Source organism: Equus przewalskii, chromosome 6, assembly GCF_037783145.1.
Source record: "Equus przewalskii isolate Varuska chromosome 6, EquPr2, whole genome shotgun sequence".
Classification (NCBI taxonomy): domain Eukaryota; kingdom Metazoa; phylum Chordata; class Mammalia; order Perissodactyla; family Equidae; genus Equus; species Equus przewalskii.
Genome location: NC_091836.1, coordinates 70,189,504 through 70,204,057, shown reverse-complemented (window position 1 = coordinate 70,204,057; position 14,554 = coordinate 70,189,504). Strand labels below are relative to the sequence as shown.

The 14,554-nt window shown below is 35.3% G+C and overlaps 1 protein-coding gene across 4 annotated transcripts in view; it reads right to left on the bottom strand.

Moving 5' to 3' along the window:
• RAB6A (RAB6A, member RAS oncogene family) overlaps positions 1-14,554 on the bottom strand; it is an 82,909-nt gene that overhangs the window by 54,063 nt on the left and 14,292 nt on the right. The window lies entirely within an intron of this gene.

Genomic DNA, 14,554 nt, shown 5'->3' with positions numbered 1-14,554 from the left:
GACTTTATTGAAATACCTTTTTCTAATAACAGATCACCTCTCAAATTAAGAGCACGGGTAAAGAGTATTTATTTACTGAAGAGCTGAGGAAAATGAAGAGAAAAGATGGAGGAAAACAATCAATTATGTTGACATCTCTAATTCACAAAAGGTCAGGCAGATATTTATTTGGGCCCTAACAAAAAGAACTAGAATTAGACTGTGAAGAAATTATAGTTAACTTCCTGGCCAGGAAACTGAGGTCCAGGTCTACTTCATTCAGTGAATCAAAACATAACCCCTGGAAGTACAGACTAAAGATAGAGTCCTATGAGGAGCACGAGGGCTGTTAAGAACTAGACTGTTTAAGAGTGAGAAAGAAGTGACATGGAAAACTGTTTTGAAACTTATCTCAGGATCAGACCTCTCTACTTCTCTAGCAGGGCATATCCCAAAGATTTACAACACTTTTTTTTACAAAAAGATTGGTACCTGAGCTAACATCTGTTGCCAACCTTCTTTTTTTTCTCTTTCTTCTCCCCAAAGCCCCGCAGTACATAGTTGTATATTCTAGTTGTAGGTCCCTCTGGTTGTGCTATGTGGGACGCTGCCTCAGCAAGGCCTGATGAGTGGTGCCATGTCTGCACCCAGGATCCGAACCAGAGAAACCCTGGGCCGCTGAAGCGGAGCCCACGAACTTAACCACTGGGCCATGGGGCTGGCCCCTATAATACTACTTTTGTATTGGCATTGTTAGGTTAATCCATATAAAAGTGCCACTAGATCAGGGCTGGCCCCGTGGCCGAGTGGTTGGGTTTGCGCGCTCCGCTGCAGGCGGCCCGGTGTTTCGTTGGTTCGAATCCTGGGCGCGGACATGGCACTGCTCATCAGACCACGCTGAGGCAGCGTCCCACGTGCCACAACTAGAAGGACCCACAACGAAATATACAACTATGTACCGGGGGGCTTTGGGGAGAAAAAGGAGAAAAATAAAATCTTTAAAAAAAAAAAAAGTGCCACTAGATCAAAAACAGTAGAATACTGGCAATATCTTTACCAATGGGCACGCTCTCCAAGGGCAAGAACCATATCTAATTTTCCTATTTCTCCAGCAGCTTGGTGCAGACTCAATAAATACTAAATGAATATAAGAAACTGTATTTATATCAAATAGAAAAGAACTGGGTAAAGAAACATCTCAAATGCTCCCCAAAATGTAAACACTTTGGGGAAGAAAAAACGATATCTAGTCATTCATATTTTAGTATGAACTTAAAGTAACTTTTGATTTCAATTCAATTTTTAGAGACCTCATCCTGGCCTCTACATTATACCCTCCAATCATATGCGATATGAAAACCTGAGGTAAAAACTGGGCCAAAGAGGGAAGAATCCCACAAAATCACCTACTCCCAAATGTCTTATTCCAGATAGCTTAAAATAGGCTGAAGAGAAGAGCTATATCTAATTTCCCTAGACCCCAGTCAAAAGCAAATTGATGTCTGGGAAGAAGCCTCTTTACAGAGCAATGAGCTGACCTATGCACTTCTTCACTAATAAACAGTACATATAGCTTTTATTTTGTTTTGAAAAGTGCCCCCCTGCCCTTTACATTAAAGAGCAAAACTCATGTTGTAAAGCAGGCAGTACAGAAAAGATTAAAAAATTATGTATATCTTATCACCCATATATAACTGTTAAAACTTTGGTATAATAAGAATATGTACTTAAAGGCAAAACTCTAGCCCATTCATAGTAAAGTCAGGAATAATATATATACTACTATTATTTAACAGTGATCAGAATCTGTAAAAATTAAATCTAAAAAACTGAAGAGATAAAAGGCATGATACATTTTACAGAGGGAAAAAACAGTGGTGGAGAAAAGCAAAGGATCATATAAAATATATAATGAAGAAATACAAAATAGCTTGTTTGTTAAAACAGTTTTTATTTAAAGGATTAAAAATTCATTATTAAGCATTTTAAATATGATTCTTCAATACAGGGTCCTTGTAAATTTATTGTTCTTGTTTACCCCAAAACCTCCTGTAGAATGGTATGCAAACTTATAATGATTTGCTTAGTGTCTGTTTTCCCTAACAGATTAGAAGCTCCATATTGGTCTGGTTTACTCTACATCATCAGAGCTTAACACAATGGTTGGCACATAATACCAAGCAAACAACACACGTTTGTTGCATTGATATCCAGTACTTTTTCAGACGGTAAAAAATACACATCCAGGGTATTCAAAGTAAATCTTATTTTTAATGAAACAAACAGATTTCATTATAAATACTTGTACTACAAAACACAATAAATAATATACTTTATATTTTTAAAGATGTCCAATGAGAATAACCTCTGTTCAATACAAGGACTACATATTAAGTCTCTATGACTTGTAAGGCCAAGGTAATAGGTTTGCCTCCATATACAATAATGTAAAAAAAATGTAAGCTTTTTTTTTTTAGTGCCTGCCTTAGATCCTATACTGGGTATTTTATAGGACAATGGTAATTTTGACATTAATTTTACAAGGAGGAAACTTTATTTCCATTTTCCAAGAAAAGGTAACAAGCTCAGAAGTTTAGTAAATTTCCCAAGGTTAATCCATTTGTTCTCTGCTAAAATATGATTCTATTCCATTTCTAACCAAAGAGCATGTTCTTCCCAATATACTTTCTTTTGCTATTAAAGAAAAAAAGTAACATGGTCATAATGGCAGAAGAGCTATGCTGCACTACCTACCTAGTCTCTAGGTTTTAAAGAACCTGAACACAGACCAGAAGAAAATAGAAAATGAAAGAGGGCATATCGTTGAAAGAAAAACAGCAATGAATGAGATTTTCCAGTCTGTAACTTTTTGCCTGAAACACTACCCAATCTGTGTGTTCCTGGCAGCAGAAGCCTCCAAACTAATTGACTTGAAAAGTCAGAAAGGACAAAGTTCAGGGGTCACAGAACAGTGAGAAAGACTGAGAGGGCAATCCTGGAAGGGAGGGAGCTTGCAAAGAGAGTGAACTACAAAATCTGCATTTAAAACGTCCAAATCCTTGGCTGACTTCCTAAACTACCTATGAGGACTTGATAGGGAGACTTCATGTTTCCCAGTGAGAAAGTAGCTGCTGGATGTTGCTGTTCAAAACAGGAGAATTTAGAGTTTGAATCCAGCCAAGGTAACTGCCTTCTAAGGCAAAAACAACTCTTTGGAAGAACAACAAATTCCAGAGCCTCTGTATACACAGTCTTCACCATGTCCAGTATCCAATAAAAAAAATAGTAGACATGCAAAGAATTTAAAAAAAGATAATTCATACTCAAAAAAGAAGTAAAAAAACAGGCTCTAAGATGACACAGATGTTGCAGTTAGCAAACAGGATTTAAAGCAGCTATCATAGATATATTCTAGCATTTAAAGGAAGATATACACATAAGAAATGAAGAGAAGAAAAATCTCCACAGAGAAATAGAAATGAGAAAAAATAACCAAATGTAAGCTGCAGGTAATTACAATAACTGATAAGAAAAAGTGACTGTTTAGAATTAACAGCAGATGGAAACGGCAGAGGAAAGAATAACTGAAGCTGAATGCAGATCAACTAGTCTAACATGTTTACTGAAGTTCCTGGGAGGTAAGAGAGAAGAAAATAGGGGAAAATATTTGTAGAAATAATAGCTGAAAACTTCTCAAATATAGTAAAAGACAAGAACTTTCAGATCCAAGAAACTCAATGAACTCCAAGCAAGATAAATACAAAGAAAATCATACTTTGGCAAACTACTAAAATCCAAGGATAAAGAAAAAAACCTTGAAAACAGCCAGAGGAAAACACATTACACATGGGGGTAAATTGGGGAGGAGGCAAGGGGGAGAATGAGTACAAATTTTCACTAACTTCTCCAAGAGAAAATGAGAGCAGAAGACAATGGAGTTATATGCTTAAATTTCTGAAAGAATAAAAAATTTTCAACCCCAAAATACTATATCCCATGAAACAACCTTTCAAAAGTGAAGGTTAAATAAAGATCCTTGCAGATAAACAAATTGAGAGAATTCCTTGACAGGAGATCTGTACTACAAAACAGCTTAAGGAATTTGTTCAGGCTGAAGGGAAAGGACATCATAAAGTAGGTGGTAAAGATGTGGATAAACACAGAAGATTATGTGTTTTTCTTTTAATTCACTTAAAAGATGTATTTAAAGTAAAAATTGTAATGTATTATAAAGTTTATAACATACATAGATGTAATATATGACAACTATAACACAATGGACAGGAGTAAATAAAAACAATTATACTATTGCAAGGTTTCTATAGTTTGGTGAATAGTACAGTACAGACTGTGAGAGGTTAATGATGCATATTGTAAACCCTAGCACAACCACTAAAAATACATGCAAAAAGGAACAGCTAATGAGTCAATAAAGGAATCAAAATGGAATAGTAAAGTAAGAACAAAAATCAAATGAGACAAAAAACAAAGAGCAAAATGACAGACCCAAATCCAGTCCTATCAACATGCAAAGTATATGAAAAGTAGATTTTAAAACTCCAATTAAAAGACAAAGATTGTCAGGCTGGATAAGAAAACAAGACACAAATATTTGCTATCCATAAGAGACACACTTTAGAAATAAAGAAATTTAAAATAGAAGGACATAAAAGTATTCCAACAAAGAAAACTCCTTACATGGTTTCCCTACTGAATTCCAATTAAACATGTAAGGGACTAAGACCAATCTTACATAAACTCTTTTAGAAAAAAAAGAGAAAGAACACTTTCTAACTTATGACATGAGACCAGCATAACTCTAATATAAAAACCTGACAAAGACAAAAAAGGGAAAATTATGGACCAATGTCTCTCATCAACACAGACTCAAAATTCCTTAACAAAATAATAGCAGATCAAATCCACCCATATATAAAAAAAAGACACCTCATAAGTAGGTAGGGATTATCCCAGGAATAATAAAAGGTTAATCATACAAAACAAATCAATGAATGTAATCAAGAATATTAACAGAATAAAGAAGAAAACCTATAAGATCATCTCAATAAATACAGATGAAGTATATGACAAAATTCAATGTTGATTCATGATGAAACGTCCAAGCAAACTAGCAAGCCAGGAATGGAAGAAAGCTGCGTCAATCAAATAAACAGCATTTACAAAAGAACCTACAGCTAATATCAAATGTAATGGCAGGGTCCAGCCTGTGGCCAAGTGGTAAAGTTTGCATGCTCTGCTTTGGCGGCCCAGGGTTCACCGGTCCAGATCCTGGGCACAGACCTACACACTACTCATCAAGCCATGCTGTGGTGGCATCCCACATAGAAGAACTAGAATGACTTACAATTACCATATACAGCTATGTACTGGGGCTTTGGGGAGGAAAAATAAAAAGAGGAAGATTGGCAACAGATGTTAGCTCAGGGTTAATCTTCCTCACCAAAAAGCATAAATAATGATAATAATAATGATAATAATTTTTTTAAATGTAACAGTAAACTCCAAATGCTTTCCTCCAAAGAATAAGAAAAAGGCAAGGATGTCCAATCCTACCACTTCTATTCAGCATATTACTGGCAGTCTTAGCCAGTGCAATGATGCTAAGAAAAAGAAAAGGCATACAAATTAATACTGTTCTCATTCACTGATGACAAGATTGCTTATGTAGAAGAATCCCAAAAGATTAATTTTTAAAATCTACTAGAACCAGTAAATTTGGCAAGGTCTCAGTACAGAAGGTCGATATACAAAAATCAATTGCATTTCTAAATATCAGAAGCAAAGAGAAAACCAAAAATTTTTAAACTTCATATATAGTAACATCAAAAAAAATAACAATAATTAGGAATAAATTTAACAAGATGTGTTAAGGCCGCAACATTGAAAACAAAACACTCTGCTGAGGGAACATCAATAAAATTTAAATAAATACAAAGATATACCATATAAGAATCTATACTAAGATGTCAATTTTCTCCAAATTATACATTCAAAACAATCTCAATCATAATCCCAATAGCCTTTTAAAAAATAGCAATTGACAAAGCAATTCTAAAGTTTAAATGGAAATGAAAAGGATCTAGAACAGTTAAAACAATCTTGAAAACAGTGAACAATTCTGCAGAACCTATAGTATTCAATGTCAAATTGTACCATAAAACTACAGTAATCCAGACAGCACGATACTGATTTACAGACAGATAAACAGATCAATGGGACAGAACAAAGCATAGAAACAGACAAAAGTCTCTAGGCTGTTGAATAAACATCTCTATCCCTGTAAGACCAAATCGCTATTTCCTCAACCCTACCCCCCTACCCAAAAGGGCCATAAAACAGATAATTCTCATCTTTTCTTCCACACTAGCATCTCAAGAATACTGTAAGAAAATGAGCTACAAATATATTTTAAAACCTTAAACAATTTTCCCAATACGAAATCGACATTTTATTCTCAGCAAACATCTTCACAATAATGATGCTGTTGTTAATATCAGAAGGAATTTTAGGTAATAACATGCTTTCATCCTAATCCTTACACCTTTCCAAATTAAGGAAGTAGCAATCTAATTCTTTTCTACCTTTTTTTGTCAACAAACTTTTTAAAAAATTGTAGTCATAATAGTTTATAACATTGTGAAATTTCAGTTGTACATTATTATTTGTCAGACACCATATAAATGTGCCCCTTCACCCCTTGTGCCCACCCCTCACTCCCCTGGTAACCACTAAACTGTTCTCTTTGTCCGTAAGTTTGTTTATGTTCCACAAATAAGTGAAATTATATGGTGTTTGTCTTTCTCTGTCTGGTTTATTTCGCTTAACATAATACCCTCGAGGTCCATCCATGTGGCTGCAAATGGGACAATTTTGTCTTTTTTATGTCTGAGTAGTATTCCATTGTGTATATATACCACATCTTCCTTATCCAATCATCAGTCGATGGGTACTTGGGTTGCTTCCACATCTTGGCTATTGTGAATAATGCTGCAATGAACATAGGGGTGCATAAGTTTCTTTTTATTGTTCATTTCAAGTTCTGTGGATATATACCCAGTAGAGGGATAGCTGGGTCATATGGTATTCTTTTCTGCCAACTTTTGTTTAAGGAAAAGCTTTAACTTTGTTAATAATAGAGAAAAGTAGCAATGGGATGGGATTAATGCAACAGTTAATCTGAACAAGTGAAATTTTCTAAGTGATACAGTAGGAAAGAAGACTTCAGAGAAATCTCAAGGTGGCTTTTTTCCCTATTGCCAACCCTTATTTAAATTGACTTTTTTTTTTTTTGAGGAAGATTAGCCCTGAGCTAATATCTGCAGCCAATCCTCCTCTTTTTGCTGAGGAAGACTGGCCCTGAGCTAACATCCATGCCCATCTTCTACTTTTTATGTGTGGGACGCCTGCCACAGCATGGCTTGACAAGCGGTGCCATGTCTTGCACCCTGGATCCAAACCAGCGAACCTCGGGCCACCAAAGTGGAATGTGAGAACTTAACTGCTATGTCACAGGCCTGACCCCTTAAATTGACTTTTTTTGTGTGTGTGAGGAAGACTGTCACTGAACTGACATCCATGCCAATCTTCCTCTATTTTATGTGGGATGCCACCACAGTGTGGCTTGATGAGCGGTACTAAGTCTGCACCTAGGATTTGAACCTCCAAAATGTGGGCCATTGGAGCAGAGCATGCCAACTTCATCATTACGCCACCAGGCCAGCCCCTGACAATGCTTTTAAAAATACTCTCTTCATTGATGAAAGTAGCATCCAGAATCAAAGATTATATCCTAATTCTGGGAGTTCGCCTCTAAAAGTGTAATAAGATCTAAGGCCTAAATTTTATTTTATAGAAGTATTTAAGACGAACTTAGTAAAGTTTAAGTAAAATGTCTTTATTTTGTTTACAAAAAGTTTAAAAACTTTAATGAGGGGTCTCTAAGAAGCAAGCAAAAATCAAAAAGTCCTTTGAATACATAGTAAAAAAGGGCATTTATGCTTAGTCCAGGGCTTTTTTCACTTTGTTATTTATACTATGCCAGACACTGCACAAATAGTTTTTGAGGATCATGTTTTCGATTTCACAGTCACTCAAGAGCCACTGTATCCTTACGAAGTAAGGCTACTCCACTTTTTAAGATATTCTTCCTTATGAAGAGCAGATGAGTTCCAAAAACCCATAACCTGGGTCTAACCATGAGAAAAAACATCAGACAAATTCCAGTAGATGAGCATTCTACCAAATACTTGACCAGCACTCCTCAAACTCTCAAGGTCATTAAGATTGAAAGTGTGAGAACCTGTCACAGCCAAGGAGAACCTAAGGAGACAGGACAACTAAATGTAATATGATATCTGAGAGGATCCTGGAACAGAGAAAGAACATTAGATAAAGCTAAGAAAACCTGAATAAAGTATGGATTTTACTTAATAATGTATAATACTAGTTCATTAACTACGAAAAATGTACCATATTAATAAAAGACGTCAATAGTAGGAGAAAAACGGGTATGGGTTTATAGGAACTCTCTCTACTATCTTCTCAGTTTTCCCACAAATCTACAATTATTCCAAAAAAGCTTATTTAAAAAGTTTTATTCAATATTCATATACCCTTAAACAAAATAAAGCAAATAAAAAAGGCAGGTAAGTGGTTTCCTGGGGTAGTAGGCAAAGAGAGGAATCTTTTAGGGATGATAGAAATATTCCTTATTTTGTGGTGATGATTACACTGTCAAAACTCACTGAATTGTACACTTTAACTAGATTCAGTTCATTGTCTGTAAATTAATCCTCAATAAAACTAATAAAGAAAAATAATCTGTCCCTTAATAAAACATCACAAAGGTTTTAAGTGAAGTTTCAAGTGACCAGTATTTAAACTTCTAAAAGACTCAACCGCTAGGACAGTGGTCTCCTAGGTGTTCTGACTATACCACCACAGTGAGAAATACATTTTAAATTCCAACTCAGTACATAATTACATAACTGAAATAAAAGTTTTACGAAACAACTTGCTAAAGACTATGCACTCGGATATTTTCTCTTCCATTGTTTTATAGGCTAATTGCTAAAATAGTTACTGATAGAATAAGATTTCTGGGACTGGCTTTAAAATATCCCTATGGACATTACAGTCTATTTCCCAAACTCAAAGGAAAAGAGGTCATTATTTCATCAAGTATGATGTTACTTTGTAATTTGGGAGAGGGGAGGTTGCTGGTAAATATCCTTTATCAGATTTAGAATGTTCACTTCTATTCTTAATTAAAAGTTTAGAGCTAACTACAAACAGGTTTTGAATTTTGCGAAACGCCTTTCTTGCATCTATTAAAATGATTATATGGTTTTCCTCCTTTCTGTTAATGCAGTGAATTAGAATGACTAACTTTCAAATGTCGAATCAATCTTGCATGTATAACTGATTTTTTAAAAAATCTGACAAAATTATAAAAAGGGAAAATTATAGGTCAATATCACTCATGACCAAAGATGCAAAAGAATCCACGAAATTTTTGAATTAATGAGTAAGTTTAGTAAGGCCTTTGAATAAAAACTCAATATACAAAAATCAACTGTAATTCTATATACTAGCAACAACTGGAAACTGAAATTTAAAAAAAATACTGTTTATAACAGTATCAAAAGCAAAATATTGGGGCTGGCCTAGTGGCACAGCAGTTAGGTTCATGTGTTCTGCTTCAGTGGCCTGGAGTTCACTGGTTCGGATCCCAGGTGTGGACCTACGCATCACTTATGAAGCCACGCTATGGCAGGTGTCCCACATATAAAGGAGAAGAAGATGGGCACGGATGTTAGCTCAGGGCTAATCTTCCTAAAAAAAAAACCCCAAAAAACAAGATACCTAAGTACCTAACAAGAAATGTGCAAGAACTCCACAACGAAAATTGAAAAACACCACTGAGAGAAATTAAGGAAGATATTTAATACAGTCACATGCCACTTAACGATGGGGATATGTTTTGAGAAATACATCATCAGGCAATTTTGTCATTGTGCAAACATCACAGCATGCACTTACACAAACCTAGATGGTATAGCCTATTACACACCTAGGCTACCTGGGTACTAATCTTATGAGACCACTGTTGTATGAGAGGTCCATCACTGACTGAAACATTATTTATGTGGTGCATGACTATACGAAAATTTATGAACTGCTTCATAATGCTTATTTATTTATATTGGTCAGATAACACTAAAACAAACCAACTAGATATTTATATTTTCTTTTTCCCACAAAAATAAGCCACTATAAAAGATTAATGTGCTATGAAAATAACAGTAACTCAAATCAGATGCTATGATTTTAGTAAAAGAGCTAAGTAAAAAAAACACACTACCTATATTCCATCATGATAACAAAGACAGCTGAAAAAGGTATCTAGGGACCAGAGCAGAAAAGCTCAGATGCAAGCAAAATTCAATGCAGTATCACATCCAAGATATCTCACCTAGGTGATGCAATTCTAAAGCAAAACAGAAAATCTATTAAACCATGCTAACGCTACTTTGATGTGGCTAACCTAATCAACATTAAAGATCAATAAATCTAGCAGCCTTTCTCTAAAGACCTAAATTGAATAAAGATTTTGTTTCTCCTAAAGTTAAAAAAAAAAAAAGAGAACTACAACTCCCCTTTACAATCATATTCAAAAATAGGAAGGATGAGTTTGGTTGTATAGAATATTTGTTGAAATAAGCAATTTCACATCTATGGCTCAAAAGCTGTTTTTAATAAAGGTGCTTTATTTCTCTACTATACTAATTATGTTAAAGGCATTAGACCTATAGTATGAGTTTCCAGGATGATGAAATGGAGACATCCAAAGCAAAAACAAAAAAATATTTACCTGCCTAAGAGATGAAGACAAGAAAGATACTCACATAAAGGTAAAGACACATGGCTACTCTTACCAAAGATAAATAAAAAGTAAACAAGTATTTTAATGCTTTAATGGCTACTATTTATTTTTCACTTCTTTCCAAAAGTACTAAGTGCTAGGGAACAAGGAGGTTGAGGGAAGAGAATGAGAAACAAATAAGAAAAAGGCCCTGACTGCAAAAGATTTTACAATCCACTGAAGAGACAACACACACACACATATAAGACAGTGAACAAGAGAAGAAAGCACTGTGCAAAGTGTCCAGCCTCCATACTACCAGAGGTATCTTTCCTCAATTTAAAACATTCCAAGGCTCCATACATTCCATAAGGTGAAAGTCAAAAATTCTTAGCAGGCATTCAAGGATTCAAGCAGCCTAGCCCTCTAGCCTCATCCCCTACCCTTGCCAAACACAAACTTCATCTGACAATGAGGGAAAGCTATTAGTTATCCTCCAGGCATAACATGTACCTTGGAGCCTCTGAGATTTTGCTCATGTAACCTAATTTTGTGGAACTTTTCTTTCCTGGTTACATTATGAACTTATAAATTCAATATCAGATATGATTCTGCCCAAAGGAAACAAAAGCTAAATTACCTTTCAAAATTACTTTCAGCCTAGGATTGTATTTTTCTGCAAGTATTTTAGATGGCAGCAGGGCTTTGATTTTATTCCTACGAGAAAGTCAACATCCATCTATGAATGTATTTAAGGATAAAAAGGCAAATTGAAAATAATCTGCACCCTCAAAGAACAGTCCAGAGGAAAATTCAATATAAGTACTAGTGTAAGAATCACTTTACCAGCATTAACTTTATTCAGAAACTTTAAGTCTAAGGGTAGAAATTTAACATAAGGAAAAGCACAATCCACTTTTTCTTAGGGGGAAAAATAAGAAAAACTGGCAATATAAGAAACACTTACCTCAAATTATGTTGTTCGTGCATTTATTTACTAGTTTCTCTCTCCCAACTTACAAATAATAAGCTGCAGAAGAGCAATCTCATCTATCTTGTACATGGCTATACTCGTAGTGTCAGTCCCTGCCTGGCACTGAATGAATTAATGAATGAAAGGAAACTTCACCAAGTAGACAGCATTCACTACTAATGTAGTCCAGAATCTGGCAGACAACCACCTTGCATTCTTGGAAAAATGAAAGTAGATATAGCTCAGAGAACATACTTATAATAATGCTCAGGAAACTGAGGTTTTAAAACCAGAAGGCCAGGGGCCGGTCCAGTGGCGCAGCGGTTAAGTGCGCACATTCTGCTTCGGTGGCCTGGGGTTCGCCAGTTCGGATCCCGGGTGTGGACATGGCACCACTTGTCAAGCCATGCTGTGGCAGTTGTCCCACATATAAAAAGTAGAGGAAGATGGGCACAGATGTCAGCTCAGGGCTAATCTTCCTCAAAAAATAAAAAACCCAAAAACCAGAAGGCCTAATTTACACAAAGAATTAACTTTCATAAAGATGGGAATATTCAAGTCAATATGACTAGCAAATTCTCTCACTCAAGCTGTACACTTATGATTTGTATGCTTTTCTATGTGTTATACTGCAGTAAAAAGTTCTCCTTATAAAAAATCTATATAAGCAACGTTTAAAACAATAACATCTTATGAAGTTTTATACACACACACACGCACACTCACACAATTAAAATATACATAGTAAGTAAAGTCAAGAGAAGGGATAAGTAGAGTTAGACTTCTGAGGTCCCTGCATTGTCCAGAAAGGTAAAGGAATCAATTAACTGTAGACTTTTATAAGCCATGACTGCATGCCACAACTTCTAGAGTAATCACTAAATAAAAGGAAAAAAATGTATAACTTCTCAATTAGTAAAGAATATGGAATGATTTTTAAAAGATTATAAATTCAAATAATACAAGAAGAGCAAAAGAAATATCTAGGACAAAAAGAAAGCACATTAAGAAGATGGTAGATTTATTTTAAATCCAAATACTCTAGCAATTATATGAAATCTAAACGTACTAATACTCCAATTTTAAAAATAATCAGACTGGATGAACACAAAACCTAACCAGATGACTACTAACACACATCTGAAACCTAAGAATATAACAACATTGAAAGTAAAAAGATAAAAAAATATAAATACTATGAAAACATTAGCCCAAAGAAAGATGGAATACTCATACTAACATCAAAATAAACTTTAGGGCAAAAAGTATTACTAGAAATAAAGTGGAGCCCTTGATGATGATAAAAGGTTCAACTCATCAAGAACACAAAACAACTCCAAATTTGCATACACCCAATTGTGAGTAAATCCATGTTTAGTAGTTTCCTGACATTAGTATATTTGTTTACATACATAATAATATCAACTGACATTTGATTACTTGTTACATATCAAGCCCTGTTATGGTAAGTACTTTGCAGTCTTAACTAATTTAATTCTTAGAACCAACTCTATGAGCTCCTTGGAGAAGTGGTTGATTTCAGAGCTGGGTCGGGGAAAATAGAAAATGAGCCTTGAGCATCTTGTGGTGCCAGAAAGTAAGGAAGTGTTTAACAGAGGGTGGAGGCATGTTAAAAGGACGCCCAATAGTAAAAGTTACAATAATCTTGAGCAACAGAATGATGATGATATTGGGTTTATTACCCACAGAATTAAGATATTCATGAATCCATAAGTAAATAAATAAGAAAGGACTGCTGTTCCTTATAGAATTCCAATTAATAAATGTAGATGGGCGGTTGGCCCAGTGGTGCAGCGGTTAAGTGCGCACATTCCACTTTGATGGCCCAGGGTTCACGGGTTTGGATCCCGGGTGCAGACATGGCACTGCTTGGCAAGCCATGCTGTGGTAGGCGTCCCACATATAAAGTAGAGGAAGATGGCCATGGATGTTAGCTCAGGGCCAGCCTTCCTCAGCAAAACGAAGAGGACTGGCAGCAGATGTTAGCTCAGGGCTAATCTTCCTCAAAATGAATGAATGAATGAATGAATGAATAAATGAATGTAGATGGAATGAGGAAAATATAAAATCACCCAGGCAAGATCCATTTGATGAATGCTAAAATTAGTGGGCAAAAGTTTGAGAAGATACAGGATGTTTGTATAGTCTCAAACTATCTCCCTTAAGATACTAATTATTTACAAAGGGAAAAACAGTAACTTTATGGTAGAGAAACTCTGTAGAGATCACCATAACCAAGTGAATCAAGGTTAACATTACTAGGAATAAGACATTAATATGACATCATATTCTCCCTGTTACGATGCACCGGGAAAGGCACATCACTTCTATGGTTGTCTTGCCAAAAATGTATGATCTCAATCTAATGACAAAACATTAGACAAATCTAAATTGAGGAATCGTTTTACAAAACAACTGACCAGTATTCTTCAAGTGTCAAGGTCATGAAAACAAAGACAGACAGAGGAAATGTCACAGAGAGGAGACTAAGGAGGCGTGAAACTAAATGCAATGTGGGATCCTCGGTTGGATCTTGGAACAGAAAAAGGGAATTGGTAGAGAAACTTTCTGTTCTGTAGTTAATAGCATTCTATCACTGTTAATTTCATAGTTTTGATAATAGTGCTATTATGTAAGATATTTTTAGGGGAAGCTGAGTGAAAGGTATACTGGAATTCTCTGTACTCTTTTTGTAG